The 27,829-nt window shown below is 36.2% G+C and overlaps 1 protein-coding gene and 1 long non-coding RNA gene across 2 annotated transcripts in view; one reads left to right on the forward strand and one right to left on the reverse strand.

Moving 5' to 3' along the window:
- GAP43 (growth associated protein 43) overlaps positions 1 to 27,829 on the reverse strand; it is a 457,292-nt gene that overhangs the window by 336,827 nt on the left and 92,636 nt on the right. The window lies entirely within an intron of this gene.
- LOC140698112 (uncharacterized) lies at positions 22,299 to 27,557 on the forward strand. Its single transcript, XR_012075581.1, has 2 exons — positions 22,299 to 22,383; positions 27,193 to 27,557. It is a non-coding gene; the product is annotated as an uncharacterized lncRNA (long non-coding RNA).

The following is a 27,829-nucleotide window of genomic DNA, read 5'->3' on the forward strand; positions in this document are numbered from 1 at the left end:
TCAGGTTGCCATCACAAAATACATAGACTTCAGTGCTTAAAAAACAATTTATTTTCTCACAGTATGGAGACTAGATATTCATGATAAAGAGGTTGGCAAATCTGGTTTCTGGTGAAAGCTCTTTTCCTGGCATATAGATAACTGCCTTCTCACTTTGTCCTCACCTGACCTTTCCCTGATGCCTGCGCAAAGGGGTAGAGAGAGAGAGAGTGAGGGAGGGAAGGAGGGAGGGGGAGAGGTGGAGAGAATGAATGTGCACAGGGGAGCTCTCTGGTGTCTCTTATAAGGACACTATCACTATTGAATCAGGGTCTCACTTAACCATAATTACTTTCTTAGAGACCCCATCTCAAAATATATACACACCAGAGGTTAGGACTTCAACATATGAATTTTGGAGGGCATAAACATTCAGTCCACAACAGATACTTCCTCTTAAAATATTGAGTTTTTTTGAAGTATATGTTCAGCCTACTTCTGATCTTCAACTTTAAAAACCTTTGGCCTTATTTTCCCTCAAACTTCATCTTTCCAAGCTGGAGTCTAAAATTTATCAATTTAATCTAGTATCCTTTCTCTAGACCTAATGCCTTTATTTAAAGTCAACTTCACTGAGATACAATTTACATATAATAAAATGCACCTATTTTTAGTGTACAGCTTCATAAATGTTGCTAAATGTATACATACGTACAACCACCATCACAATCAAGAATAGAACACTTCCACACAACATTGTAAAATGACTATAACTCAATAAAAAAAAAAGTTAAAAAAAAAGAATAAAACACTTCCATCACCCTAAAAGCTCCCTTGTGCCCCTTAGCATTAATCACCACACCTGTGGCACCTGGCAACCACTGATCTGCTTTTTCTCACTATAAATTAATTTACCTATTCCCCATTATCCCATGAATAGAATTATATAGTATGTATTTTTTTCTCTTGGTCTGGCTTCTTTCACATAGCAGTTTTTGAGATATATCCTTATTACTTCGTAATAAGTATCTCTGTCCATTTTGTTACTGTATAGTACGATTCCAGTGTGTCTCATATATATGCCAGATATATATGTCACAATTTTCCCACTGACATGTTGATAGATGGCTGGGTTGTTTCTAGTTTTGTACCATTACAAATAAAGCTAATATAAATATTTTGCATAAAATTTTTGTAGACATATGTTTTAAGTCTCTTAGGTAAATATCTGGGAGTAGAATTGTTAGGTTGCATTGTAAGTATATCTATAACTTTATAAGAAATTAGCAAACTGTTTTTGCAAAGTAGTTGTAGCATTTTACATTCCCACCAGTATGTATGAAGGTTTCAATTGCTACGTTCTTCACAACACTTGGTATTGTCATCCTTTTAAAACTTTTAGCCATTGTAATAAGTATTCAATGGTTTTAATTTTCATTTCAATGATAGCAAGTAATATTAAACAATTTCATATATTTATTGGCCATTCACATATCTTCTTTTGTGAGGTATCTGTGCAACTCATTTTAAACATATATCATGGACGCTTGTCATATAGGAATATCTTCTCTCAATCTATGGCTTTTAATTTTGATGGTATCTGACTATCGGTCTTTTTTAGTTCACACTGTTGTATCCTAAGAAGTTTTTGCATAGTTTAAGTTGTGAAGATTTTCTCTTATGTTTTAATAGTGTTGGAGTTTTGGGTTTTGTTCCAGATTTTTTAAAAAAGTATTGCCATATAGTTGATTTTGTTCTAGATGTTTTATGGCTTTAGGTTTATGTTTAGGTCTATGATAAATTTACACTTAATTTTTGGAATTGTGTGAAATAAGGGTCAATTTTATTTCCAAATAAGCAACCACTTTTTCCAGCACTATTTGTTTAAAGGGTATACTTCTCCCCCACTGAACTGCCTTGATATCTTTTTAGAAAATCTGTTGAAAATTTATTTGTGGCCGTATTTCTAATCTTCTGTTCTATATATTCATTCTCACACAATCTTGATTACTGTAGCTTGATGGTATCGAAATAAAGAAATGAAAGCCTTGTCACACTTCTACTTCTTTAAAAATAATTTTGGCTGTTCTAGATCCTTTGAATTTCCATGTAAGTGTTAAAATTAAACTGTTGATTTCTATTAAAACAAAACAGAAAACCCTAACAGTCTGCTAAAATTTTTATTGGGATTCCATTGAACTTATAGATAAATTTGCAGAGAGCTGCCATTTTATCAATATTGAGGCTTGAACATATTTAGGGGGCCTTTTACAGAGCGGAAGTATAATTTTCTTGCAGTTTTCTATATCTTAAGCAGAAGTAGAAACTTTATGGTTCTTTTTTATATCATCTCATTCTCTTCTTTCCATGCTCATTTTTTAAAATTCTTATTTAATCAGTGTGTATGTTTATAACTATTTTAAAGTTTTTGTCTGCTAATTCTATCTTTCTGTATCTAGATCGTTTCTGTTAATTCATTTTTCTCCTGGTAATGGGTCAGTTTTTCTACTTTGTACCACATCTTCTAATTTTATTTACTTATTTTTTATTGATGTATAGTTGGTTTACAATGTTTCAGGTATACAGCAAAATGATTCAGATATATAGATATAAATATATAACATATATATATATATTTTTTTCAGATTCTTTTCCATTATAGGTTATTACAAGATACTGAATATAGTTCCCTGTGCTATACAGTGGATCACATCTTCTAATTTTTTTTTGGTTGCTGGACAGTGTGTTTTTCATTGTTTAGGATCTGGATTTTACTGTCTTTTTAAAAAAAGAGTGCTGAATTTTGTCCTGGCAGGGATTAAAATTACTTGTGGATCAGCTTGATCCTTTTCAGGCTTGTTTTTCAGCTTTTAAAGAATGGGGAGGTCTAGAGCATCCTTTCCTTTAGGGCATGTTTACCCTTACTACTAAGGTGCAACTCTTGGAGTTTCTACTGAATATCTCTGGTATTCAACAATCTTCACTCTAGCTCATTAGAACTTGAAAGTGTCAAAGTGCTGCTATCTCCTGGAATTGTTCAGCTTATATCTCCCCAACAGCACTAATCTGACCATGTGGCGTTGTGCCTTACATTATGCACAGCTTCATATTCATCAATATGTATAAGGGGCCCCATGCAAATTACTGGAGCTCTCTTTATGTATAATCTCCCTCTATCCAATTCTCTGCTCTACAAGTTCCAGAGACCATCTTCTCTCCAGCCTCTGGTGTCTGTCTCCTTGATTCAGTGGGCCCACCAGGTTTTGCTTCGATTTTTTTCTTCCTACATTATGGTCTAGAAGATACCTTGAGGGTGAAAGCTGGGGCTATCACAGGACTCACCTTATTTGTTTCCCTTTTGTAGAAATCACAGTCCTCTACTCTTATTTCCAGTTATCTGTTGGATCACAGTGGGAGGGCAAGTTTGGAACAAGTTACTCTGCATGGCCAAGGCAGAAGTCCTTTTCAACTTGCTATTATTTTGTAAACATACACAGAGTAATGCAGTATAAAACCATGATGGTTTGTTACTGTGCTGAGATGGAGCTTTGTAATTAAAATTATTCTCTTCCCAGTGATACCTAGAACATCACTGAAATTTTTTTCCATATTTAGCAAATCATGCAGATTCCCTCAAGGAATGGTTTGCATTTTTTTAAGCTAGAATTTATTATTATCTTAACCTTTTATGAACTGAAATGAGCCAAAAGGAATTAAATTGCTATCCTTTCTTATTGTGGATAAGGAGCTCCAAAGTCTTGCATATCTAGAAGTTGAATTGATATCTTCTCCCCTAGATACTGTAGAGTATAATCCTTTTAATATGTTCTTCCAACCTGTCATCATTATTTATTGTTACCTATAACACAGTTACAAATAATCAGTTCTTATATGAATTCCTACAAATAATGATTCTTTCTGGATTATTCCAAGATTTGTCAGCTGCTTGTCACTGAAGGCATGCATATTGACAGTTTCATTCTATCAGTGAAAAATCAAATCCATTTTCTTTATTAATGAACTTGTTGATTTTCTTCTATTTTTAGAAAGAACTGCACCCTAGACAAGGCATCTTATACCTTTCTTTTATTGTTATTCAGGAAATCATAGTGATTATTCTTATTTGTAGTCCCACTTTATGGTCAGATCTTTTAAATGCTTCTTTTTGAAACAAAGCTGTGGTATCCCTGCAGAGGGGCTCTATTTTTTTTTTTTCACCTAGCCATTAAATTTAATGTCATGGATTGAGGCAGTTCAGTGTAGTAGGAAAATCCAGAATTTGTGGTCATAGAACCAGGATTTTAGTTCTGACTGTGCCATTTTCTCAGCTGAAGTTTTCTCATTTGTATAATGGAGGTAGTTACAATACAATAGACAGAGCAACATTGTTAAGAGAATTAAATGAACTGTGCAATATCATTCAAGTTATAATTATGGCTACCTTTGAGAATCTTCTCATAGATGCCTTTAAAACAAGGTTTTAGTTCAAGTGTCCTCTGTTTAATAATTTCCACTTACCAATTTAACACTTACTGAGAACCTATGGTCTATTAAACAAAGCTATTGGTGCTAGAAACCCAACAGTAAGTAAAACCAACTAGTCATTGCCTTCATGGCACTTACATTCTGGTAGAGATTATTAAGCTCTAAAGTCCCATCTTTAGAGACTTTTGCTAAGAAATATGCCCTTTTAGAAGTCTGTTTTATTCAGGTTAATGGAGAAGTCACACAAGCACTAATTTTTCATTCACTCAACAGATCATTGTGCATCTGGCATTGAGGCATGGCGCTGCTCAATTACAGGACATTCAGATAACATTGCCTACAAATTTGGAAGGTTTCTCCTTCCCATCCTCCCCAGTAATAAAGTGTTTAGCAGTCTCATTTAAAAATTATTTTCATCCGTATTTGATGCCTATTAGTTGACGTGCTAAATGCCCTCTTTATGTTTTCTCCAATGGAAGGACTGAATGGGGAGTAAAAACTTTCTCAATTGGCTAGGTCAGAAAGGCCTTTTTGACACTATTTTTGCTTGGTAAGTCCAGGCAGGTTCTTCACTTCAGAACTGTCTTTGACATTTGTCTTGATACATACTTCTAAGTGACTGGCCTATCACTTCTTATAATTACCCTTGGATAATAACAGAAAGCAAACTGGAGCAGAGCTAAGAATTCTGATGGAGACTAAATAGATTCAGCTGCAGGTTTTGGAAGGGGTGGGGACTAGGTCAACTTTAATGCAATTCACTGATAATGTATTTTTAAATTACCAGTTTAGCCGGTTCACCCTATTACTTGAAAAGCTGCTAACTTTGTACCCTTGGTGCTAACCATTAATTGGGCTGAATATTTATTTGGGCAAAATATTGTTGTATTTTAGCCCCAATCTTGTTTCTGAATACTTAAAAAAATCATTTTGATTCTTCACCTTACACTAGACATATATTTCATGTTGCAAAAAGTCAGATATTGTTGTAAAATTGTCTATAGAGTGACCAAAGTTCTATAAGACCAAAGTTTATCTCGCATTATGTCAGGGTTTTTTGTTCTATGGATGCTTTCAAAACTAAATCTTTTTTTATGATGATGTATGGTTCTATTGCCCTTTCATGGCCTGTTTATGTTATACTGAAGATTATTAAGAGTGTGGTGTTGGTAGAAATTTGATGGTTTTATTCCCTTCCTCACAAAGAGAGAACTATCTCATCTTTTTTATGGGAACATGGGGTAGTGATTACCCATTGGTTTGCTGCCTGAATATAAAACATTCCTTTTTATGACTTCTGGCTTTGTAAAGGTGTCATCCTTTGATTCAAACTTGAAGGGCTAGACTAAGCTACTTAAACTTGGCACTGAGTCCTGTAATAAATTACTAATCCCATAAAGTAATTCAATAAGAGGAGTGGTTATAAAATAAGAAAGACCCCCTCCCCAGTACCTTTCTGTGGAGATGACTGTCATCCTTTCATTTGAAGTATTAAGAATGGCCTTGATTGCCTGTGATCTATCATAAGGAGAATTGGTTCTTATTGCTCTCTTTACTACTTCTTGTCTATCATGAATTGACCTGACACCTCTACATTTTACTGATATAATTTGTTCCATCCAGACATCCCCTGAAATCACAATGAGTAAGTTTCTTTTTTGACCGAGTGCATTCTGGGATTTAAAACTCCCCTCTTATTGACATAGTGCACCAAGAACGATGGTGCCAGAGCAAAGGACACCTATCATAACAGAAAAGAACACCAGTGCAGAACATGCGGATTGGACAGAGAGCTACAATACCCTATAGACAGTGCCAGTATTTGAAGGAAACAAAACTTGCAGTGGAAATCATCTGATGAAGAGCTAGCACTGAAAGGCTATTTCTTACAATGATGTCACCAAGATGGCAGAGTAAGAGATCTCAGCTTCTGTCCTCCAACAAAGATCAACAATTAGACAGTGAGCAATTATACACAAACAGAAACATCTCTGAGACAGCTCTGGTGTTCACTTAATAAATTTCAGCAATACAGTGGAACAAAAAACTTGAGAACAGCCACACAACAAGGAAAAGAAAAACAGCTTCATTTTGTATGTATCACCCCATCTCCCAAGCCAGCATTGCTCAGAAACAAGAGGGAACTCCCCAACTTGAAAGAGTTTTCCTCACTGGAAAAGGGAGAACAAGGTGAATGACCAGGTTCCCCAGCCTATCCAAGCACTGTACAAAGAACCAGATTGATTTTCACTCCACCCAGGGACAAGCAAAGCTGAGATGAACAGAGGTGGCTAGGAACAAAGAAGAAAAGCAGGAGCTACCAATATCATCTATGCAGCAGAAGCAACCATAGTTCCCTGTGACCAGCTCTTCAAACACCCCAGCACTTTCCACTACTGAGGAAACCAATGGCCAGCAGAGCTGCTGCAGAACCCCCAGCAGATTTCTCCAGGTTTTTGCCCCACAGATACTCACATTTGCTGATGCCAGCCACCTGAGTTCTTGCCTGCTCTCTCCTCCTTCACCTCCCACCCCTGCTGGAGTCCAGGATTCACACTGAAGCTACTCCAAGACTTGCAGTTGCCTGAGTGTGAGATGACACTCTAGACCCAGCAGCTGACCCCCATTGCTTGTTTATACTGGTGGCAAGATCCCTCAGCCATGGAAGTTCATGGTGATGGCTGAGGCCCTCACAGGCCTGGATTCAGCCCAATCTCTAGTCACTGGCCTGCACTACTGGGCCCTCCTGTAGTTAGTTCCCCCTGCTATCCAACCGCATGCCCCAAGCTGGACCACCCTCACCAGCCTTAAGCGCAGTGCACACTCTTATGCGGACAGTGTGCAGCCACAGTTGGTTCAACATATGAAAGTCAATTAGTGTGATGCAACTCATTAGATAAAAATTCTCAACTATCTGGGTATAGAAAAAACATACCTCAACATAATAAAAGTCATATATGACAAACCCACAGCTAACCTTGTATTCAGTGGTGAAAGGTTGAAAGATACCCTGTCAGATCAAGAACAAGAGAAGGATACCCATGCTTACTACTGCTATTCAACATAGTATTAGAAGTCTTAGCCAGAGAAATCAGAAAAAGAAAGAAAAGAAGAGAAATAAAAGGAAAAGAAGCAGTAAAGCTGTCCCTTTGCTGATGACATGATCATGTACAAAGAAAATTTTAAAGACTCCACCAACAAACTGTCAGAATTAATGAACACATTCAGTAAAGATTCAGGATACAAAATTAACATACAAAAATCAGTTGCATTTCTATACACTAACAATGAATTATCTGAAAAAGAAATAGAGAAAACAATTCCATTTCTTCTAAAACATCAAAAACAATAAAATACCTAGGAATGAATTTAATCAAAGAAGTGAAAGATCTATACACTGAAAAATATAAGACTGATGAACAAATTGAAGACATAAATAAATGGAAAGATATCTCATGTTCCTGAATTGGAAATGTTAATATTGCTAAGACGTTTATACTACCCAAAGCCATCTAGAGAGTCAGTGTAATCCCTATCAAAATTCCAATAGTATTTTTCACAGAAATAGAAGAGACAATCTTAAAATTCCTGTGGAACCACAAAAAAACCTAAATAGCCAAAGCAGTCTTGAGAAAGAAAAAAGCTGGAAGTATCATACTTCTTGATTTCAAATTATATTACAATGCTATAGTAATCAAAACAGAATGACACAGACACATAGACAAATGGAACAGAATCAAAAGCCCAGAAATAAACACACACATATATGGTCAACTAATATTCGACAAGGGAGCCTGGAATACTAAATGGAGAAAGGATAGTCTCTTCAACAAATGGTGTTGGAAAACTTGGATAAAACACATACAAAATAATGAAATGAGAACCTTATCTAACACCACTCACAAAGTTAACTTCAAATGATTAAAGACATAAATGCAAGACTTTAAACTGTAAAAAAAACCTAGAAGAAAACAGGAGAAAAACTCCTTGACATAAGTCTTGGGAATTATTTTTTGGATATGATACCACAAAAAACAAAAGCAAAAATAAACAAGTGGGACTACATAAAACTAAAAAGCTATAAAACAATCAACAAAATGAAAAGTCAACCTACAGAATGAGAAAATACTTGCAAATCATATATGGTAAAAGGCTAATATTCATATTATGTAGGAAATTCATACAATTCAAAACCAAACAAAGAAACGATCAGATTAAAAAATGGGCAGAGGACTCGAATAGACATTTTTCCAAAGAAGACACAGAAATGGCCAACAAGTACATGAAAAAGTGCTCAAAATCAATAATCACTAGGGGAATGTATATCAAAACAATAAGATATCACTCCACAACTCTTAGAATAGCTATTATCAAAAAGATAAGAGATGAATGCTGAGAGAACATAGAGAAAAAAGAACCCTGGTGCACTGCTGGTGAGAATGTAAATTGGTTTAGTCATTATGGGAATTAGTGTGGTATTCCTCAAAATATTAAAAATAGAACTATCATATGATCCAGCAGTCTCACTTAGGGATATATTATAATTATGAAGGAGAGGAAATCATCATCTCAGAGTGGTATCTGTGCTATCATGTTCATTGAAGCATTATTCACAATAGCCAAGATTTAGAAACAACCAGGTGTCTGTCAATGGATGAATGAATAAAGATGTCATTACACACATACCAAATGGAATATTATTCAGCCATAAAAAGGAAATCCTGCTATTTGGGAAAACATGAATGTGCCTTGAAGTCATTGTGCTAGGTGAAATAAACCAGATAGAGAAATACAAATAAAGCATGTTATCACTTATACATGAAATTTTTTTTAAGTTTAATACATAAAAACAGAGAATAGAAATGGTGGTTGTCAGTGGCTTGGGGCAAGGGATAGGAATAATGGGGAGATAATGATGAAAGGGTACAAACTTTCAATGGTAAGATTGGTAAGTTCCAAAGACCTAATGTACAGTATGGTTCCTATAGTTAACAATACTGTATTGTATACTTGAAAGTTACTATGAGAGAAGAGATTTAGTGTTCTCACCATAACAACAATAAAATGGTAATTATGTAAGGTGTGGATGTGTTAACTAGCCTAGTATGGTAAACATTTCACAGTGTGTCTGTGTATCAAATCACCACATTGTACACCTTAAACTTACAAAATGTTATGTCACTTTAATCTCAATAAAGCTGGGGGAAAAGAATATAAATGATTAGCTAACTCCCCAACAGTATAAATACACGTTTTGAAAGTTCTCACAAAATGCTTGCAATAGCCCTTAGATTAAAATGTTAGTAAAGCCTGGAATTGTAGTTTACAAGAAAAAGAAGACTACGTTTCCACCAACTAAAATTCAGCACAGTGCCAAGTAACAAGGGTACTGAGCTAGAAGTTATGCCATAGTAGGACAAAATGGAACAAGAGCAAGTAGAATGTGCAGAAGTGGGTCCAAACTAGATGAAGACAATACTTTCAGCCCCACTAGTGAATGGTGATCATCTGTTCCTCCCTGAGGAAAAACTATACCTTTATATCACATTTCACATATCCCTTGGTTTTCTCTGTATGGATGTGTTAGTTTTCATTTGATTCTCTAACACATTACCGCAAACTTGATGGCTTAAAACAACATAGATTTATTATCTAACAGTTCTGGAGGTCAGAAGTCAGGGGCTGAATTCCTTCTGGGAACTCCAGGGGAGACTCCATTTCCTTGTCTTTCCCAGCTTCTAGAGACTGTCTTCTGCTTCTGTCCTCACATCTTTCTGTCTGATTTTGACCCTTTCATAAGGACACTTAAGATCACATTGGGTGCACTTAGACAATGCAGGACAATCACCCAATTTCAAGATCTTTAACTTAATCATATCTGCAAAGTGTCTTTTACCATGTAAAATAACATATTCCAAGGATTAATACTTAGATATCTTTGGGGGACCATCATTCAGCCTACCACAATGGGATGAACTCTCAACAATTTTTTTGAGACTGAGGATTAGTTCAGAATAGTTAACAAAAACTTCTTGTCACCCTAATAGTCCAATGTGGCTCTACCTGACTCAGATTCACCTGTGGTGTTCAGGATTCAAATCTGAGTAACCAACATCCTATACAAAATTGTTTTAGTGAGATTTGTGTTTAAAACTCATGTGTGCTTTTTATAAAAACCGACAACATAATGCCATTTGCAGCAACATGGATGCTCCTGGAGAATGTCATTCTAAGTGAAGTAAGCCAGAAAGAGAAAGAAAAATACCATATGAGATCACTTATATGTAGAATTTAAAAAAAAAAGCATAAATACAAAACAGAAATAGACTCATAAACATAGAATACAAAATTGTGGTTGCCAAGGGGGCGGAGGGTGGGAAGGGATAGATGGGATTTCAAAATTGTACAATAGATAAACAAGATTATACTGTATAGCACAGGGAAATATACACAAGATCTTATGGTAACGCATAGAGAAAAAAAGGTGACAATGAATATATATATGTTCATGTATAACTGAAAAATTGTGCTCTACACTGGAATTTGGCACAACATTGTAAAATGATTATAAATCAATAAAAAATTTAAAAAAAAACTCATGTGTGCTACGTAGTACACAATACATTCCTTCATTCAAGTCACTGGTATAAATTTTGAACTGCCAAAGATAAACCATTTTTTAGTCAAATGAAGACCTTCTTCCTTAGTATTAAAATGGTAGCTACAGACAAGTTATTAATTCATTTAATAATCCATAAAGTGTTTTACCATTTTATCCTAAATAACATGAAGGAAAAATAATCAAATCCCTCACTGAAATCCCTCACTGAAATAGGTACCAAGACAATGATGCTTTCCTGAATTAGCAGGCAATCATCACCTCAAAATGATGTGAAATCAACATGGCTTCACTCGTGCTTGGTGAGTGCATATTGGTGCCTAGTGGTCACCGATTCTTTTTCAAAGGTTCACAAGCCTTCTAATTAAAAATCCAATCAAAATTGCTGATAAAAACTAAAATTCAATTGTTTAGTTCATACTTTCTGGCGTGAACATATCTCTCTTTGAAAACTGGAACAGCATCTGCAAATCTTGAGTTTTCTTGTACCTCTCTTTCATGCCACAGGCCTGTAATTTCTTCTTACTCTGCATAGTTAGAGTAATCATTTTTGCCATCTCTTTTTCTCTGTCTAAATCTTACCTCATTCATTCTGTGTTTTAGGCTTCTTGGTGCTTTTCTTTTATTCTAGTCATTCTTTTATATTCATCTTTCATTACATGTCTCTCTTTAAATCTTTTTTAAAAGCCTTTTATGAACCTGGACTTAGAGTGGAATACTTAGGCAACCACATTTTTTTCCTTAGATGTTTTTCCTTTTGCCTTCCTCATTGAACTTTTCAGAACTTTTATACATCCTGAATTGCATTTATACAACTTTCTGCCCTTCATCATCTATTTTCCCTTTCAGAGTCTCAAGGAAGCATTTTAACAATTGGCTTTTAAAGTCTAGGGCACATGAACAACTAAACCCAGTGTTCCTTTTCTTTGGTACTAGGCATTTACTGTTACATTAATAATCAGGTTTCCTTTCTTGGTTAAAATCAAGTCCAGGATAAATTTGCCTACATTTAATCTCTTACTTTCTCAGTAATAAAATAATTGGGTAGTCAAAAACTTATCAGATGTCCTCCTTTTAGCCAAGTAAGCCTTCCAACAGATTTCAAGAGAGTTTAAGTCTCCTGAAATACCAATATATCTCTTTATAATCTGCCATAAGGAAGTATATTTGGTCTGCTGAGGAAGTCTGTGAACCATCACACAATATCATTTCCATGTAGTTCTCTTTCTATATCATCTAGTTGTCTTCTGCCATGCTTACAAACTCAACTTCATAAATTTGTATGCAGCTAGGATGTTTTCTCTGGGAGGAGCTTCTCTCCACCACTTTTTTTTTTGATTGATTTCTACTTGCCATATTCCCATCTAGAATCTATTAACATCATGCTTAATGATGCCTAAAATTTTATTTACTTCCTTGACAACATTTTGGGTTCAATTTATTACCTGTTTTTTGTGGGCTAATTGTGTGTCAATATAAGGCCCAAGTATCTTTCAAGATCAGTTTGCAAGGTGTTTTCCCACAATAATTCCTTCACAATAATCATTTTTAAAAAGAGGTACCATTGCATACAGCTGATGCTAAATAGAATCTATACGCCAAAGCTCACCTATGAGAAATAAACATATTCTGACACATTTGCACAGTGGAATATAATAGCTATACAAAATAACAAGTATGTGAATGATATTGATAGATGGAAATAAGTACAGCCTTATATATATGGGAAATGTTACAAGAAAGATCACCACACTGATTCCAAGTACATGAAAATGAATAAATATATATTAACAGCATTTAGAGCATTTGAAGAATGTTACTAGTTTGTGTTTAGTCTTCAAGAGCAGTTTGGGCTATGTTCAAGGGATCATGATTTTCAAAATTGCAACTAAGTAACTAAGCCCATATCATATTTCTGTATGTACAATGAAACAACTATCCAACTGAAGTCTACTCCATTGTCATCATTAGCTGAGCCAGATGTAATAGCTGAATCACTGAAATACTTGTGAAGTGTTCTGGGACTGAGGGAAAGGAAAAAAATAATCCATTTGCTGTTTTTAGTTGTACATCTATCTCCAGAAAGAGCAAAAAAATTAATTGAAGGTTTATGAACTTCTAGGTTTCTCAAATGCAACCAAACTCAAAACTAACCTGCATCAGACTCATCTCATATTTTTGTAAAAAATAGACATCCCTAATTCTTATCTGGCCTAATCCAATTGCAAATCCTGGAGCCTAGAGCCTGAGATTCTGCCTTTGTTGACAAGCTCCTGAATTGATCGACCGGCATTTTAAAATTCAAGAACTCAAGCATTGTCAAGAAAGATTTCAAGGCATCCACAAATCCGCAAATCCTGAGTGTATGATCATTTTTTGTGGCTGTTATTAGATTTTTAATGGGTTCATGACTCCCAAAATCTAGATGGAGTCAGAAGAAATTTTGAGATGCCTCTCTCCCAAGCATACTTTTCCACAATAGATGTGGATAAGTTTTGGATGGCCAGGCCAGCACACTTTGTGAGATTAAAAAATGAACCCCCATCTACAACTCTTCCTTGAAGTGCTACAGTTTTCAAGGTGTATTTGACAAACAATCCTTTACAATCTTTTCCTACTTTTTGGCTCGAATAGGATTTATGATGGAATGAGCCATCTGAAAGACCTATTTGCCACAAGGACTGATAAAGTTCCAAATTTGATTTGACATTAACAGGACTGATTTCCTACAATGATATGCCCTAGTGTTTAATAATGTAGGATGTGACTTATGCCTACAGTCTTTACAGCAGATCTAAACATGTTTTTCATAAGTCATCCAAGAAAATCAGTTAAACCCGATGTAGAAATTAGGCACTAAGAAATTATGTCACTAAGGACACCGAAAGAGTATCTCTTTTAAGAATGGCAATTCTTAGATGGCAGGTATCTTTAGCACAATGAGACCTATGTCAATAAAAATGATCAATTTTTTTGTTTCAAGTTACATTGAGATTGTGGACTTCAAACTTGATAATGAGGCTATAATGAGAATAACTTTGTGGGAAGAGAGTGAACACATTTTGCATCTGGAAGCCAGAGACCAGAACATGGTAGATTAAAAAAACAGAGCCACAATATTTTACAGCTCTTATCATCACGAAGTAGAATCTATTTTCCGCTCTTTGGATCTAGGTAATCTTATGACTTGTTCTGACCAATAGAATGTAACCATTTGTCGGGTCTGTGACACAGCTTCCGTATTTGCCTCTTGGAACACTCCTCTTCCATATAAAGAAACAGACTAAGACCCTGAATGAGAGATCACATGGAGACAGAGACCCAGCCAACATCAAGATACAAGACCCAAGATCAGCCTAGATCCTCTATACATGATTAAGAAGACTCTATGTTATGTAAGAATTTAAGTCTACCCCCTGAAACTCAAAGTTGTTAATTTTAGGACAAATAAGAAGTACCACATCACACAATATTGAATCTGAAGAACTCATATCCTACTGAAATAGTAAAAAAAAAAAAAAAAAAAAAAAAAGTAAAAATACAAGAGTTACAAGAAACAAATAATTTCATGAGCACCAGATCCTTAATGGTTTGGTGAAGCAACTCAGAAAATTTGGGGATAGGGATGAAAAGCAAAACCCTTAATGCTGGGTTCTCAAAATCTGTCCCTGATCCTCTGCCAGAGGCAGAATTCTGGGTGGACTGGCCCTCACTCTGCCCTGGTTTAGCATTTCTTATATTCATCTGCTTGCTTCTGGGAGAAAGAATATACTACTCTGGCAAAAATTTGTCCTGACGGGGCTTTGGAGTCAATTTCCAAACACTGAAAATAATATCCCTTTCTTTCTCCCTTAAAGACATAGCTTATCCCTTTGTCTCAAGGTCACTTGCTCCATGTGGCGTGGGCTAGGAGTGGACCAAAGCAGCTTCCCTGAAAGCCTAAAAGCTTCCTCTTGAGTTTAACTCCTAGATTTCATGTCTGCCCTAAATTGTGCCTGAGGTGAAAGGGGTTAAATTGTTCATTCTCACTCTGTATCATTGGTGGTTCAATAGTTTGTTGCCTCTTCATCTCCTGCCCCTCCCCTCTGGGGCTGATGGCTTGAGGTTTAAGCCTCTCTTGAAGAAACGGCCATGCTTCATTTAATCCTGCTGCAGCCAGACTGCTGTGGATGTCATGCTTCTGATGAGACATTAAATCAAGGTAAACATTAATCCCCCAGGCTGGAGCATCTATGAAGAGAAGAAAAATGTGGCTGCAGAAACACTGCAGTCAATTCAGGCCCTCTTCTTTGCCCCTAGACCCCACACCCTCAGAGTTAATTATAAAATGTTCCCTCTGGAATATATTAGAAGCCATATTTAATTTGGTGGGGAAAATATTTTCACAAATCTTGCCTGAATACAAGTGCTTCTGACAAACAGTAGACAAAAATAAATAAAATTATGCATCAAAACAGAGTGCTTACACTTTCAACAAAGAAGACCGAGATAATCTAGATTTCTAGGTAACCTTGGTACAATGAAATGAGATGCAGACTACGTGGGCAATTATGCAATCAAGTTAAATCACCTAAAAAGACCATGAAGATGCTAGCTCTGAACTGTCATTTGAGAATGTTTTCCTCTAAATGTTTCAGTTTTTTATATTTCATTGTAATTCACCTGGGATTTTGATATTAGATAAGAACATAATTTATTTTCAAACTAATTTTTACCAGCACCATTTACTGAAAAAAATTGGGTATTGATATAAATCATATATGCTGGCCTGTATCTAGGCTCCCTATTCTGTTCCACTGTTTTGCACACCATACCAGCACCATACTGGTTTCATTATTGTGGCTTATTTTATATTTTAATGTCTTATAGCCCAAGTCTCTTTATTTTTATAAAATTTATTGCTATTCTCATTCATTATTCTTCTAGGTTAAAAATTCAATTTGTCAAAATCCAATAAATAAATCTCAAAGGGATTTTCACTGAAATTAAATTGATTTTGGAAAGAATTGACACGTCTTCTACAAATACATCTCCACTAAATACGTCCTTTCTTAAAATGTTTCTCATTCAACATTTGGGAACAACTCCATTTGTATTAGTCAAGACTCTGGTTGCCAGGGGCAAAAACTCAAATTAAGTCATCTTTAAAAGGGAGGAGCACTATATGCAAGAGCTGAACCCAAACTGATCATAGTTCTATATGTAAAGTCTAAAGGAAGAAACCATCTAGCAGAAAAAAAAATAGGAAAAAAATTTTCATGGCCTTGGGTTTAGTGAAAATTTTTTAGATAGGACACTAGATGCATAACCCATGAAATAAAACAATTGATACATTGAACTTCTTCAAAATTAAAAACATCTGTTCTTTGAAAAACACTGCAAAGAAAATAAAAAGGCAAGCCACAGACTAGGAATAAATATTTGCAAAACATAAATTTGATGAAGGACTTGTATCTAGAATCTATAAAGTATTCTCATAATACAATAATAAGAACATAAACAATAAAAAATGGGCAAAAGATTCGATCAGATACTTCACTAAAGATGTGGCTGGCAAATAAGCATATGAAATGATGCTTACCATCATTTTCACTGAAACCACAATGAGAAACCACTGGACATGTATTAGATTGTTCAAATTAAACAAGAAAAGAAAACATCAGATTCTGGTGAGAAAGCTGAGCAGTGGAAATTCTCATTCTGGTTGTAATGCAAAATGGTACAGCCACTTTGAAATAGCTTGGAAGATTCTTGTAACGTCAAAAATGTATTTACCATATAACTCAACAATCCATGCTTAGGTATATTTATCCAAGAGAAATGAAAATGTGTCCATACAAACCCTTTATACAATTATTTATTGTGGTTTTCTTTATATTCACCAAAAGCTGCAAACAGTCCATGTGCCCATGAACCAGTGAATAAAGTGTGATATATCCATACAATGAAACACTACGTAGCAATAAAAAAGAACAAACTATTGAACTTTTGATACTCAAAAGGCTACATACTTTCTGATTCCATTTTACATTAGAGTCTGGAAAAGGTAAAACTATAGGGGTAGAAAAACAGATCAGTGGTTTCTAGGGGCAGGGTAGAAGAAGGAGACTAACTGCACAGGGGCATGGTGGAACTTTTTGGGGTGATAGCAATATTCTATATCTTGATTGTGGTGGTGATTATACAATGTTTATACATTGGTCAAAATTCATGGAACCATTCATCTAAACAGGGTGAATTTCACTGCATGTAAATTATACCCCAAATAAACCTGTCCTTAATGGGGGATAGGTATTTATTGCCTTATAGACTTAAAATGTTGGGGTGATTTCAGAGTTTCAGGCATATTTGGAGCTGGATACTTAAGTAATGTTCCCTCACATTCCTTCCTCCATGTTGGCTTACTCTTTCTAAGCGGTGGAGTCCACCATTTTCTTCCATCTTACAATGATCTTTACAGCTCATAAACTCTCTTCCTGTAACAATAGAAATTTCCCCCAAAAGACACTAATTGGCTGTACTTAGGTCTCATACCCACTTCTGTTAATCAATTCAGTCAATCAATATCAGTATCTCATTGGGAAATGAGATACTCTGATTGGCCACCTTGAGTCATTTTACCACCCCTGTGTGGCAGGAAAGATGGCCACATCAGAAGTGCTTGGTGCGGTAGAGGAGCAGTTTCCAACAGAAAGGGGAGCCAGGCAGACAAAATAACAGATGTTCTCACACCCTCATTCGTGATGGCTGCATACCAGTGATCTGTCTGCTGCTCTTGTTGCTCAACAATACTCAGCCAGGCCTCCCTCCCTCAAGCTGTGTTCCAAGGAATCTGTACAGCATGTTTTCCAGATTTTCATCTTGCAGTTTTATGCTTTTACTTACAATACATCATCTGCTATTGAAACTTCTCTTAACCTCTCCCTTTTTCCACATGAGCCCAACCCAGTGTCTTTGGGTTGGAATGGCTCTTACACACTGAGAGGCTGACTTTAAGGGAGAATGCATGTCCACCTTCCAGGTGGTGATTTGACCCGCCACTTTGATGACAGCAGTCCTAGGAAGTAACACTGCTGCCACACTTGCCTGGCTCTCATTGACTCACTCAGCAGTTGCTCTGATACAGAGCAAGAGAGGACAAGACCAACAGGTGAGCTGGACTGACTTGCATAATTAATCTCACCATACAAGCCCAACCCATGTACAGTGCTCTCATAGCTCTTTCAACTGCAGAAATTAATTATATTGTGGATAGATTTTTTTTAGCTTCTCTCAGGAAGTAAATAGTTACATTTTGGAAGAAACATTTGAGACTACTTGGTACAAAAGTCTGATTTTACAAATGAGAAAATGGAAACTCTGAGAGCTTCTTGCCCAACAGCTCAGACTAGAACCTAAGCTTCCTTATCTTCTGATCTGTGCCCTTGCCACTATCTTCTGATGCTTCTCTTTTTCTGAGATTTCCCTCTGGTTAATGGTTTGTCTCTGAACATTTCTACCACAAATGGATGTAAATGTTTTGAAATGCAAATCAGTCAAGGTTGCCACTCATTTAATAACAGATTGTGATATTAGTGCGTTACCCTGGAAGGATGTAGAGTTTAGTGAGCGCTGAAGTCAGAAAGGCTTAAATTTGAATCCTGGTTATGGAAGTTATTAGTTGGCAACTTATTCAGACTTTTCTCAGTGGTAAAATGGGGTTAATAATTGCATCTCCTTTAGAGGATATCGTGCAGAATAGAATTTTTTAAATACTTAGTATAACACTTGGTATAGAGTGCTTACTTCACAAAATTAGCTATCTTATCAGGTTTTCTCATTGGTCTATGCTTCCACCCTAGTCAAGAGACAGGGTTAGAAAGGAAAGAAGAACAAAGAATTTTTCAGATAGTGGACCTAATCAAATCAAACAAGTCATTTCATTTAATGCTGTTTTAAGAAAATATTGGTCTCTTATCAAAATACTTCATATCTCTGTTGAAGCAGAGGGAGGAGAATGATAGTTTCGGGGTGAGAAAAGCAACTTTTGGGATTTTCTAGGTAATACTGAAGTTTACTTTAGTATCTTGGTCTCTTAAAGCCCTGGGATTATATACAGAAAGAAGGTCAGGATTTGAGCAGCTAAAAGACAAGAAAGGACAGGAAAGACTAACCAAAATGACACAGGAGAATAGAGTACATGGAGTCATTCTTGGGTAAGCCAAGAAAAAGGAAATGGGAAGGCATCTTGGATTTAGGAAGGCAAAGGGTCAAGTGTAGGAGATCAGCTGAACAGACAGTCCATTATAGGTCAGTGAAAGGGAGGGTACTTGCAAGAACAAATAGTAAGAATCAGAAAATTAATTGAGGATCTGAGTTTCACTATAAGAAGCTGGAACAAGACGGTGGATCATAGTATGGGGATTACTAACAATGACTCTGGGTTCTAAGAAATGAACTCACCATTGGCACTAAAGTAAGAATCTCACACATGTTGTGCCCAGGACCAGGACTAAGGCCAGCATACTGTAAAGTCTACAGACAGGATAGAGAAGGAAAGATTTTAGGTCAGAATGTGTAGTGAGGAAACAGTGTCCTGTTTGTAAAAGAACTTCTTCATAGTCTTCACATGACAACAGACTTTCACAATCCATATAATTTGGAATAGAAGTAAAGAAGAGGAAAGCATGATTGCAGAATTTATAGAGATATTTTGGTACATGTGCCCAGAGGCATCTAAAAAATATGGCCATGTTTTTCAAAATTAAGAAATAGACTGAATACATTAATGATAAAGATAGTATCATACTAAAACCCAACTGATATATTTGTAAATTATTTTCAACAATACTTTAAGACTCTTAAGGTGCAGGTTACTCAGTGAGGTAGACTGTATTCTTTCAAGTAACTTATAATTCCATGAAATTCAGAGATGGAAAATTCTACAGTCGTGGACAGTTTTGGAGTTGTGGATAGTTTGTAAAGAATACATTAGGACCCTCAAAGGGATATCTTCCTTCCTTGATATAGCAGTGTGTGTGTGTGTGTGTGTGTGTGTGCATGCGTGTGTGTGTGTGTGTGCATGTGTGTGTTTAGTGGGGAGCAGGTAGAGGCATGGGTGCAATGTGTAGGCATGGGAACTACTAAAGTAAAGTTGAGGGACTGAATGTAAGGCCAATCAGTAATTAGAGAAATCATTTAATGGTTTCCAAACTGTGACTTAACATAGATCTAAAAACTCTGGATTAGGGTCTCAGTGAATAATCCAAGAGAAAAAATAAGGAAGAAGCAGGAAGCTTAATCAGAAGCCCCTATACTCATTTCAACCAAAGTGATTCTGCTTTTCATATGCGTTATGAATAGAGTTAGAACATTTTGCTTGAAACAAAGGACTCCAATATTCACCTCAGGAAAACTGTAAAGGATTTTAAAGTGGACAAAAATAGAATACTGAATTTCCTGTCAAGTACGTGCTTTCAGGCTATTTTATTTGGAGAAGCCTGCACTTTCTATTGTGTTTAAGGTATTTTATAGCTCTACAATTTATAAAATATTTACAGTAATGCAAATGATTCTTGTCTATAGAAAGGCAAACGATTTTTTGGTTGAAATATTGCCTTCTGGATATTGACTAGTTTAGCATATTTTGGTAAACTTATTTTTTATTACTTATATATGTGTGTGTGTTTGTACAATCTTGGGAACTAGTTGTTGCATCTTATTGGTTCCCTCATTAATTAATTGAGTTAAATAAAAGACTTTGACATTTGTTCATTTTATGTTAGTATGAGACTCATAATTTTACATTTGAAGAAATTATCCTTTAAAACTTGTAAAACAATTATTAGTAGCTATTGATGTAAACACCACAGTTCACAGATAAAGAAATTGTAGCCTACTGAATCTGAGTGGCATGTCAAAGTGACAGTAAATTGTTAGTATCTGCACCATAATTAAAATTCAGATTTCACAACTTCCTGTTCAGTGTTGATGCTGTTCATCTGAGAATTTTTAATTTGAGGAGAAGATTTAAACTTATTAACCCACAAAGATTTACTGAATATCAAAGTATAAAGGTAAAGTCAATCACTTAAATTTTGCCACATATAACAAAATTAGCTTTGTCTTATCCGAGAATATGTACAAAATATCTGATTTACACTTAAATAGGACATGTCTAGACTGAAAAAAAAATTACTCTTTACCTCCCCAAGGAAGGCCTCTCATACCCATGAATTTTTGGGGTCTGAAGGAGTGACTCTCATCCTTTTTTCTGCCTAGAGACACATGATGGACAGGAGTCACATGTGTGACACACTCCCATGGGCACAGATACGGTGGTCTATCCATTACATACAAATTCCCACATGCTCACTATAACTTCCTTCTCTTCCTGCTTCAAGAGAACATATCAGAATACAAATAAATGGGTGACTATTAAGGGTTTATTCTGAAATACATGTTTTAAAAAGGTAAATCATTGGTAGAATTGGGTATTTACCAACTATAAGGAATAAATTATTTGAACACATTTCACAACCCTGGGATTCACTCAACCCAGGATATTTTACCTCTGGTTGATAATCACTGGTTCATAGAGATGTTAACCCTTCTTTTGAATAAAAGGAGCAGAAGCAGGTATCCACAATGAAAAGAAAGCAGAAATACAAGAACATAATAAGAAGGAACAAAGACTTTAAAAGAGATAATTAGGATAGAAAGAAAAGAGATTTCTAAGGGAGGGGCCTAAATAAGAAAGGATTAAAGGAGAGAAGTAAAGATAAAGATCAAATAAAGAAGTCAAACCAGTAAAGAAAGAATTCCAAAGTAAGTCTTTAAATGTGTATTGTCTTGTGTTTCTGATGTAGAAAGCCTATACTTCAGTTACAGGCTGAATTTTGTGCCCTCCAAATTCATATGGAAGCCAATCCCCAGAGTCTGTCTATAAAACAGACTTCTATATACTGTTGTCTATAAAAAGGGAAAATTCATAAATAGACATGCACACAAGGAGAACACCATGTGAAGATAAAGGCAGAAATTGGGGTGATGCTTCTACCAAATCAAACCCAAGACTGCCAGCAAACCACCACAAGTTTGGAGTGAGGCATGAAGCATATTTTTCCTCACGGCCCTTAGAAGGAACCAACCAGGCTGACACAATGATTCTGGACTCTCAAGTTCCAGAATTGTGAGACAATTAGTTTCTGCTGTTTAAATCACCCAGTTCGTGGTACTTTGCTATCAGCCCTAGAAACCTAATATAATTCCAAGGCAGTGGCAGTAGTCCTCAAGAAGATGGGTCTATGTCTATTTGTCTGGTAAGGTGGCTTTCTCTGCTGAGGGTCTAGAAATTGGAAAGAATTCAGGGCAGGGTGGATAGGAAACCAACAGCTAAACAGTGACTGCCAATTAGTGTTAATTCAATGAAAAAGAAAGGAGGAAAATCAGACATTTCATTATGTATATCCAAAACACATTGAAATAATGAGAAGGTTACCATATGCTGCTAGGGTTCAGAATTATATTTCTGGCAGCAAATAGGTCAGGCAAGGTGGAGTATGAGATAAGCCTGGGGAGTCAGACTCATCCAACAGCCTGGTTTTCTCCAGGTCTAAAAAACTGTTGAGAATGTGAGCGCCTGCAGCCTGATGGTAATTAATTCTTTGGGCAAAGCAAAACAAAATTAGAATGCGTGTTAATTTTTAACTATTCTCTTAAAAATACGACTAAGTTCAACCTCTGGTCTTTACATTCCTGTATATGAGTCCTCACAAACCTTTCAAAAGGGAGAAGCGACCACTGGAACTAACAACACTGTAGCTTAAACAAAAAAATCAAGTGCGTAAGAGTACATGGAGGACAAAGAACATATAAACTGACAAATGTCACGTAAGATTGTTAAACCAGTTTGACTACACTGAGCTACTTGATTGTCATGTGAAAACTTTGTATCGTCAACCACCCCTCCAGTTATTCCAGAATCTTGTTTTCCCATAATAGTTCTCTACTGTCAACAAGACATGCCTATTATTCCCTTAACATAGCACCGCGGAAAAAACAAATAAGAGGCACGCTATCTTTCCTTGAAAGTAAGTATCATATGATTTTCTCGACTGTCAGTTGTCAAATGGTTGTTACCGCACTTGTATCACAATTCTGGTCCTGTGATATTCTCTTGTCTGGAATGTTCCCTACTGACATCATGCTCTTCTCTCAGTCATCATTCCTTTTTGCTTTTATCCCTTCTTTGGTCTTCACTTCTTGGTCTTTGCTTCTTTCTCCCTTCTACTTTGCTGTATTCACTTGGTTAATCAAGCTATTTTTGTACTCCGTACTTCTGCTTCTCTAGAACATGGCGAATGGTCCCAGCTCCTATCCAGATGAACCCTCCCTTCTCACTAGGCCTATATCTTATGTGCCTTAACCTTTCTTCCTCAAAAATGACACTCTAATCCTAACATCCTTTATTCCATAGCTGAATAAATAATGGTGTAGATAACATCAGTGGTTGGAGAGGAAAGTCAAATTCTCAGTCTCTTCAAACATCCACAGTCCTACTCCTATCTTTAAAAATAATTAAGAAAAACATTTTTATTTGCTCATTTCCACCACCTTTCTCTCTTCCTCTTGCTACTCAGTCACTTATGTTGTCAAAAAGATCATGAGACGAAGAATCAAAAACCCTGGATTTAAGTCCTAACCATTTTCTTGCTTAATAGAAGGAAGGTCTAGAAAAGCCTTATAGCTTTTTAATATTCTTGTCTGTAAATGGGACGATTATCATCAACTCTGCCTATAACACAAAATTATTTTGAGAGGAGAATGCCTGAAAAATGCCTAATTTGACTGAAGTTAGAAAAATTAGCATATTATTGAGACGTTAGATGTTTTACAATCTTGCCTGAGAGAAGTTCATGGGCTGGAGACAGATAGGTGAACTGAACCTTATCCAAAAGGTTCAGAAGTAGCCCAAGCAAGTTAATACTGGCCAGAAAGTGGTGTCAGATTTTGAAATGTTAAACACATGAATGAAAAAGATTGTGAGAATAAGACTATCTGAGGACAGTTTGAGGAGGATGGCATTTGCCCAAAACAAATTAAGAACTTCTGCTCAAGCTACTGTCCCTTTCTGGAATTCTATTCTTGCTTCTCTCCTACTGAGCCAGATCTTTTCAGCTCTCTCTGATAACTCCAGCCAACATTGATTTCGCCTCCTCCTGACTGTCTAGAGAACAGAAGGTCTGTACTATTTACTTGGGCCCTTAATTAACAGGTTATTGCATAGTGTCTAGATTTCTATGCATCCTTTAACATGTTCATATTCAACAGCTTCTTAGGTTCAGGTGATTTATAACAGTCTACAGAGCTAAGCACAGTGTTAGATATAGTTACGTGTCATCTCAGTCACCTGCCTTTGCACTATATACTTTGATACTTTCAGATTTCTGTTTCCCTTTCCTAGAATTTATATATTCTTCTACTCTCTTGGAAAAGTCAATTTTCTAAAATTTTCTCTGGATCTTGCAAAATCCTTTTCATAGGTATGCTTTTTCTTTTGAGTCTTCACAATAACTTTATTTCCCTTGTTTTGCAATATTTCTTTATGCCCATCATATTGGTTCCTACTCCCTACATAGACAAATACTGCTGAATTCTCTTCTTAGGTGTACAAACAGTCTGGATTGGTGACTTTTATGGACTTCTGCTGGGCTGAAATGGCCCACTTTCTAGTCTTCTGACACTCTAAACAGATGCAGTTCATATATACTGTAGCCAACACTCCCCCTATCTCTTTTCCCAAATATGTTTTACTTGTGAAGACTATACTTCCCCACTTCCCATGATGCAACACTCTACCACTCCCCCCTCCCCCCTCTTCAGTTCCTTTCTTCTTTTCTGGTGGTGTAGGTTCTAACTGGATATAACAAGAGAAGTCTTCAAACAATGTGAATATACTTAATGGTACTGAACTGTAAACTAAAAAATGGTTAAGATAGTAAATTTCATGCTGTGATTTTTACAATAAAAAGAAAAAGTTTTGATTGGGAACAAGGGGAAGGGAAAAGGGAGAAGACGACAGCATATGGCTACACCCGCCAAAGTAGCAGTTTAAGTGGTAGAGGGGTGGGTAGCTGCCCAAGTTCTTACTTGAAACAGAGCAGCTTTCTAAACCAAGGGGCATACCTTGAGGGGTGAGGAAGCTCTTCCTAAGTACTTCCAGTTGAGCATAATAAAAGTAAGGCACCAGTTGAGTCTTTCGATCTAGAACCAAAAACCTTGTAGCGAATGAAAATTCCCTCAGATGGGGAAATAAGTTGACTGTCAGTCATTTTCAGTGTCACTGTGGATTTTCACCTTTTTCCCATTTTCATAGGTATAGTCAGAATTTTATTAGGAGACACTGCCCAGGTGCTGTTTTACACAAGAAGCCCCAATTTTTTCAAAAGCTCATTAAACGAATTTTAAGTCAACTTTCCATTGAGTTTAAAAGTTTTCAACTAAGGAAAAGAAAAAAAAAAGCCTAATACCAAGTCCATGAAAAATGGAGAAACTGACTAGAAAGGGAGAAGCAGCTAAGAACCATCAAGATGGGAAATGAGAGATTTCAGGCCTTGTCACACATTTAAGGCTGAGTCTAACAACATGGGGAAAGAAAGCATTACAAAGAGCTATCCTGGTAAGCTTGTTGCAAAAGGATTTTTATTTAAGAGAATAACTATCTTCAAAACTGGCCTAATGAGGGTTAGATTGTTTATTAGCATATAGCCAACATTCTGTTACAGTTTCCAGCTGTGCAGGGAACACAGAGAAAACTAAACCCACTATTCTGTGGGATCAACAATTCATGTATAAAGCTAATGGTTTCCAGAAAAAGCTATTCACTCAGCAAACATTTACTGTATATATAGAACCACATCTAGATCTGGATGAGCAGAACAAGCAGATCTTCTAATTATTCAGGGGCCTTTCTCTCTTTTCACGCAAAAGGGTATACTCCCATTGATGCCAACCACCCACATTAACATCTATGCTTTTCTCATATTAATTAGTTGCTACCTTCAGAGGCAGGAAAGAGGAATCCAGTCAAAAGGTAAGCTGCAGTAGGAGAAAATATTTAATTTCCTTTTATTTTATTTAACTTGGTTTAACTGGTTTCCTACTCTGAAATCACCATGTAGGTGCTATGAAATATTCACAGATGAACAGCGCAATATTTTAGCACTCAAGGGACCTTTATAGGGGAAGAGGGGAAAAGTACCTTAGCCCAAGAATCCATGGAAGGAAACAACAAAAAGAGGCAGTTGATAGTGGATTAAATTGGGAGAAGACAGCCTTAGGGTCCAGCCAATGATGTTATCCCATCACTTTCAAATCCTGTTTCATCGGTGAAGAGTCTTTAGAGACTTGATCTAATCTACTGATTGGAAAAGAGGCTACACAGAGGGGTTGCTTTTAAAATTCCATTCCAGCTGACCTACACACTATGTCAAAGCTTTAGGGCCCTAGGCAGGTCTGATCCTGGATCATTAACACTTGAAAATCAGGAATAAGTCCTGACATAAGAGAATTGTACCCACTTATCAGTTTTATAAGAACATAGACCTGCTTAACACACTCATCTCTAAGTAGAACAGAATGTTGTCAAAGGCCTTGAATGATACAAAATTATGTGAGTGGCCTTAGGGAAAAGTAAACACTATCTCCACTGTCTAACAGGTTGACCCTCACTCACAATATTTGAGGGCCTTCTGTACGCCAATCACTATTTTAAGAACAGGGTATATAGAAGATGCTATACAAGCACACGCTGTAGAGAACCAAACGCACACCAACCAAGTGGATCTTCTAAATGCTTCATTAGCCATGTATCCCACTGTTACAGGGATGCATCTAAGCTGAAGCAATCTACATTTCAGTGATTTTTGCCCTATTTGGTCTTTAACCTTTGGCTTTCTTGTATTGCTGGTGACATTAAAGATTCTTCAAGATGTTCACTTGAGCCTACCTGTGTTATTAGAAACTATTACAGTCAGAAAATTAGAATTCATTAACAGGCAGATAATGTACTTGCTACTAAGATGTATTGGACTATATTTATCCTGCAGTATAACATATCTGTTCATCAGTGCAGGAACAGGACAATCTTTCATCTGGATGAAATAGCCTTGAAAGCTTCGTCACTGCAGTACAGCAAGAAGCTACTAAAATGGTTCTTCCTGGCCTCCTCCTTAAAAAAAAAAGACTGCACCACCTCCCAAGGGCTTCAATACAGTTGCTATAGCAACACTATATCTGAGTCAGAACTATTAACAATCACCATGGCAACAAGTGTCTCACTTGCCATTTCCAGAAACTCATTGCATTTGGACTAGAATCATCGCTCCATGTAAAAAGGGGTGGGGTTTTCCTCTCACTAGGAAACAGGATACTTTCTCCAAATAACCTATCTAAAAAAAATGTTTTAAATAAAATAAAAGGAATTATAAAGGAATCATGCTGATTATCCTCTTTTCTGAAATATTATAGTTTAATGGAAATAATGGTTAAAATGTTAATAATTGATATGGTAGATTCATTTCTCCCAATAGGATTCAGTAAAATCTTTAGTATGTAAAAACTTCCTTCCTATTTTATAAATTCTCATAACTGTTTTATTTCTCTTGCCCAGCTCTTTTTTGTCTCTGTTAATTTTCCCTTTCTTCCCTCTGTCAAACACCCTCTTGAATATTTAGCAGAGCAGAATTCTTTAGAGATTTGTGGATC

The sequence above is a fragment of the Vicugna pacos genome, chromosome 1, assembly GCF_048564905.1.
Source record: "Vicugna pacos chromosome 1, VicPac4, whole genome shotgun sequence".
Classification (NCBI taxonomy): Eukaryota; Metazoa; Chordata; class Mammalia; order Artiodactyla; family Camelidae; genus Vicugna; species Vicugna pacos.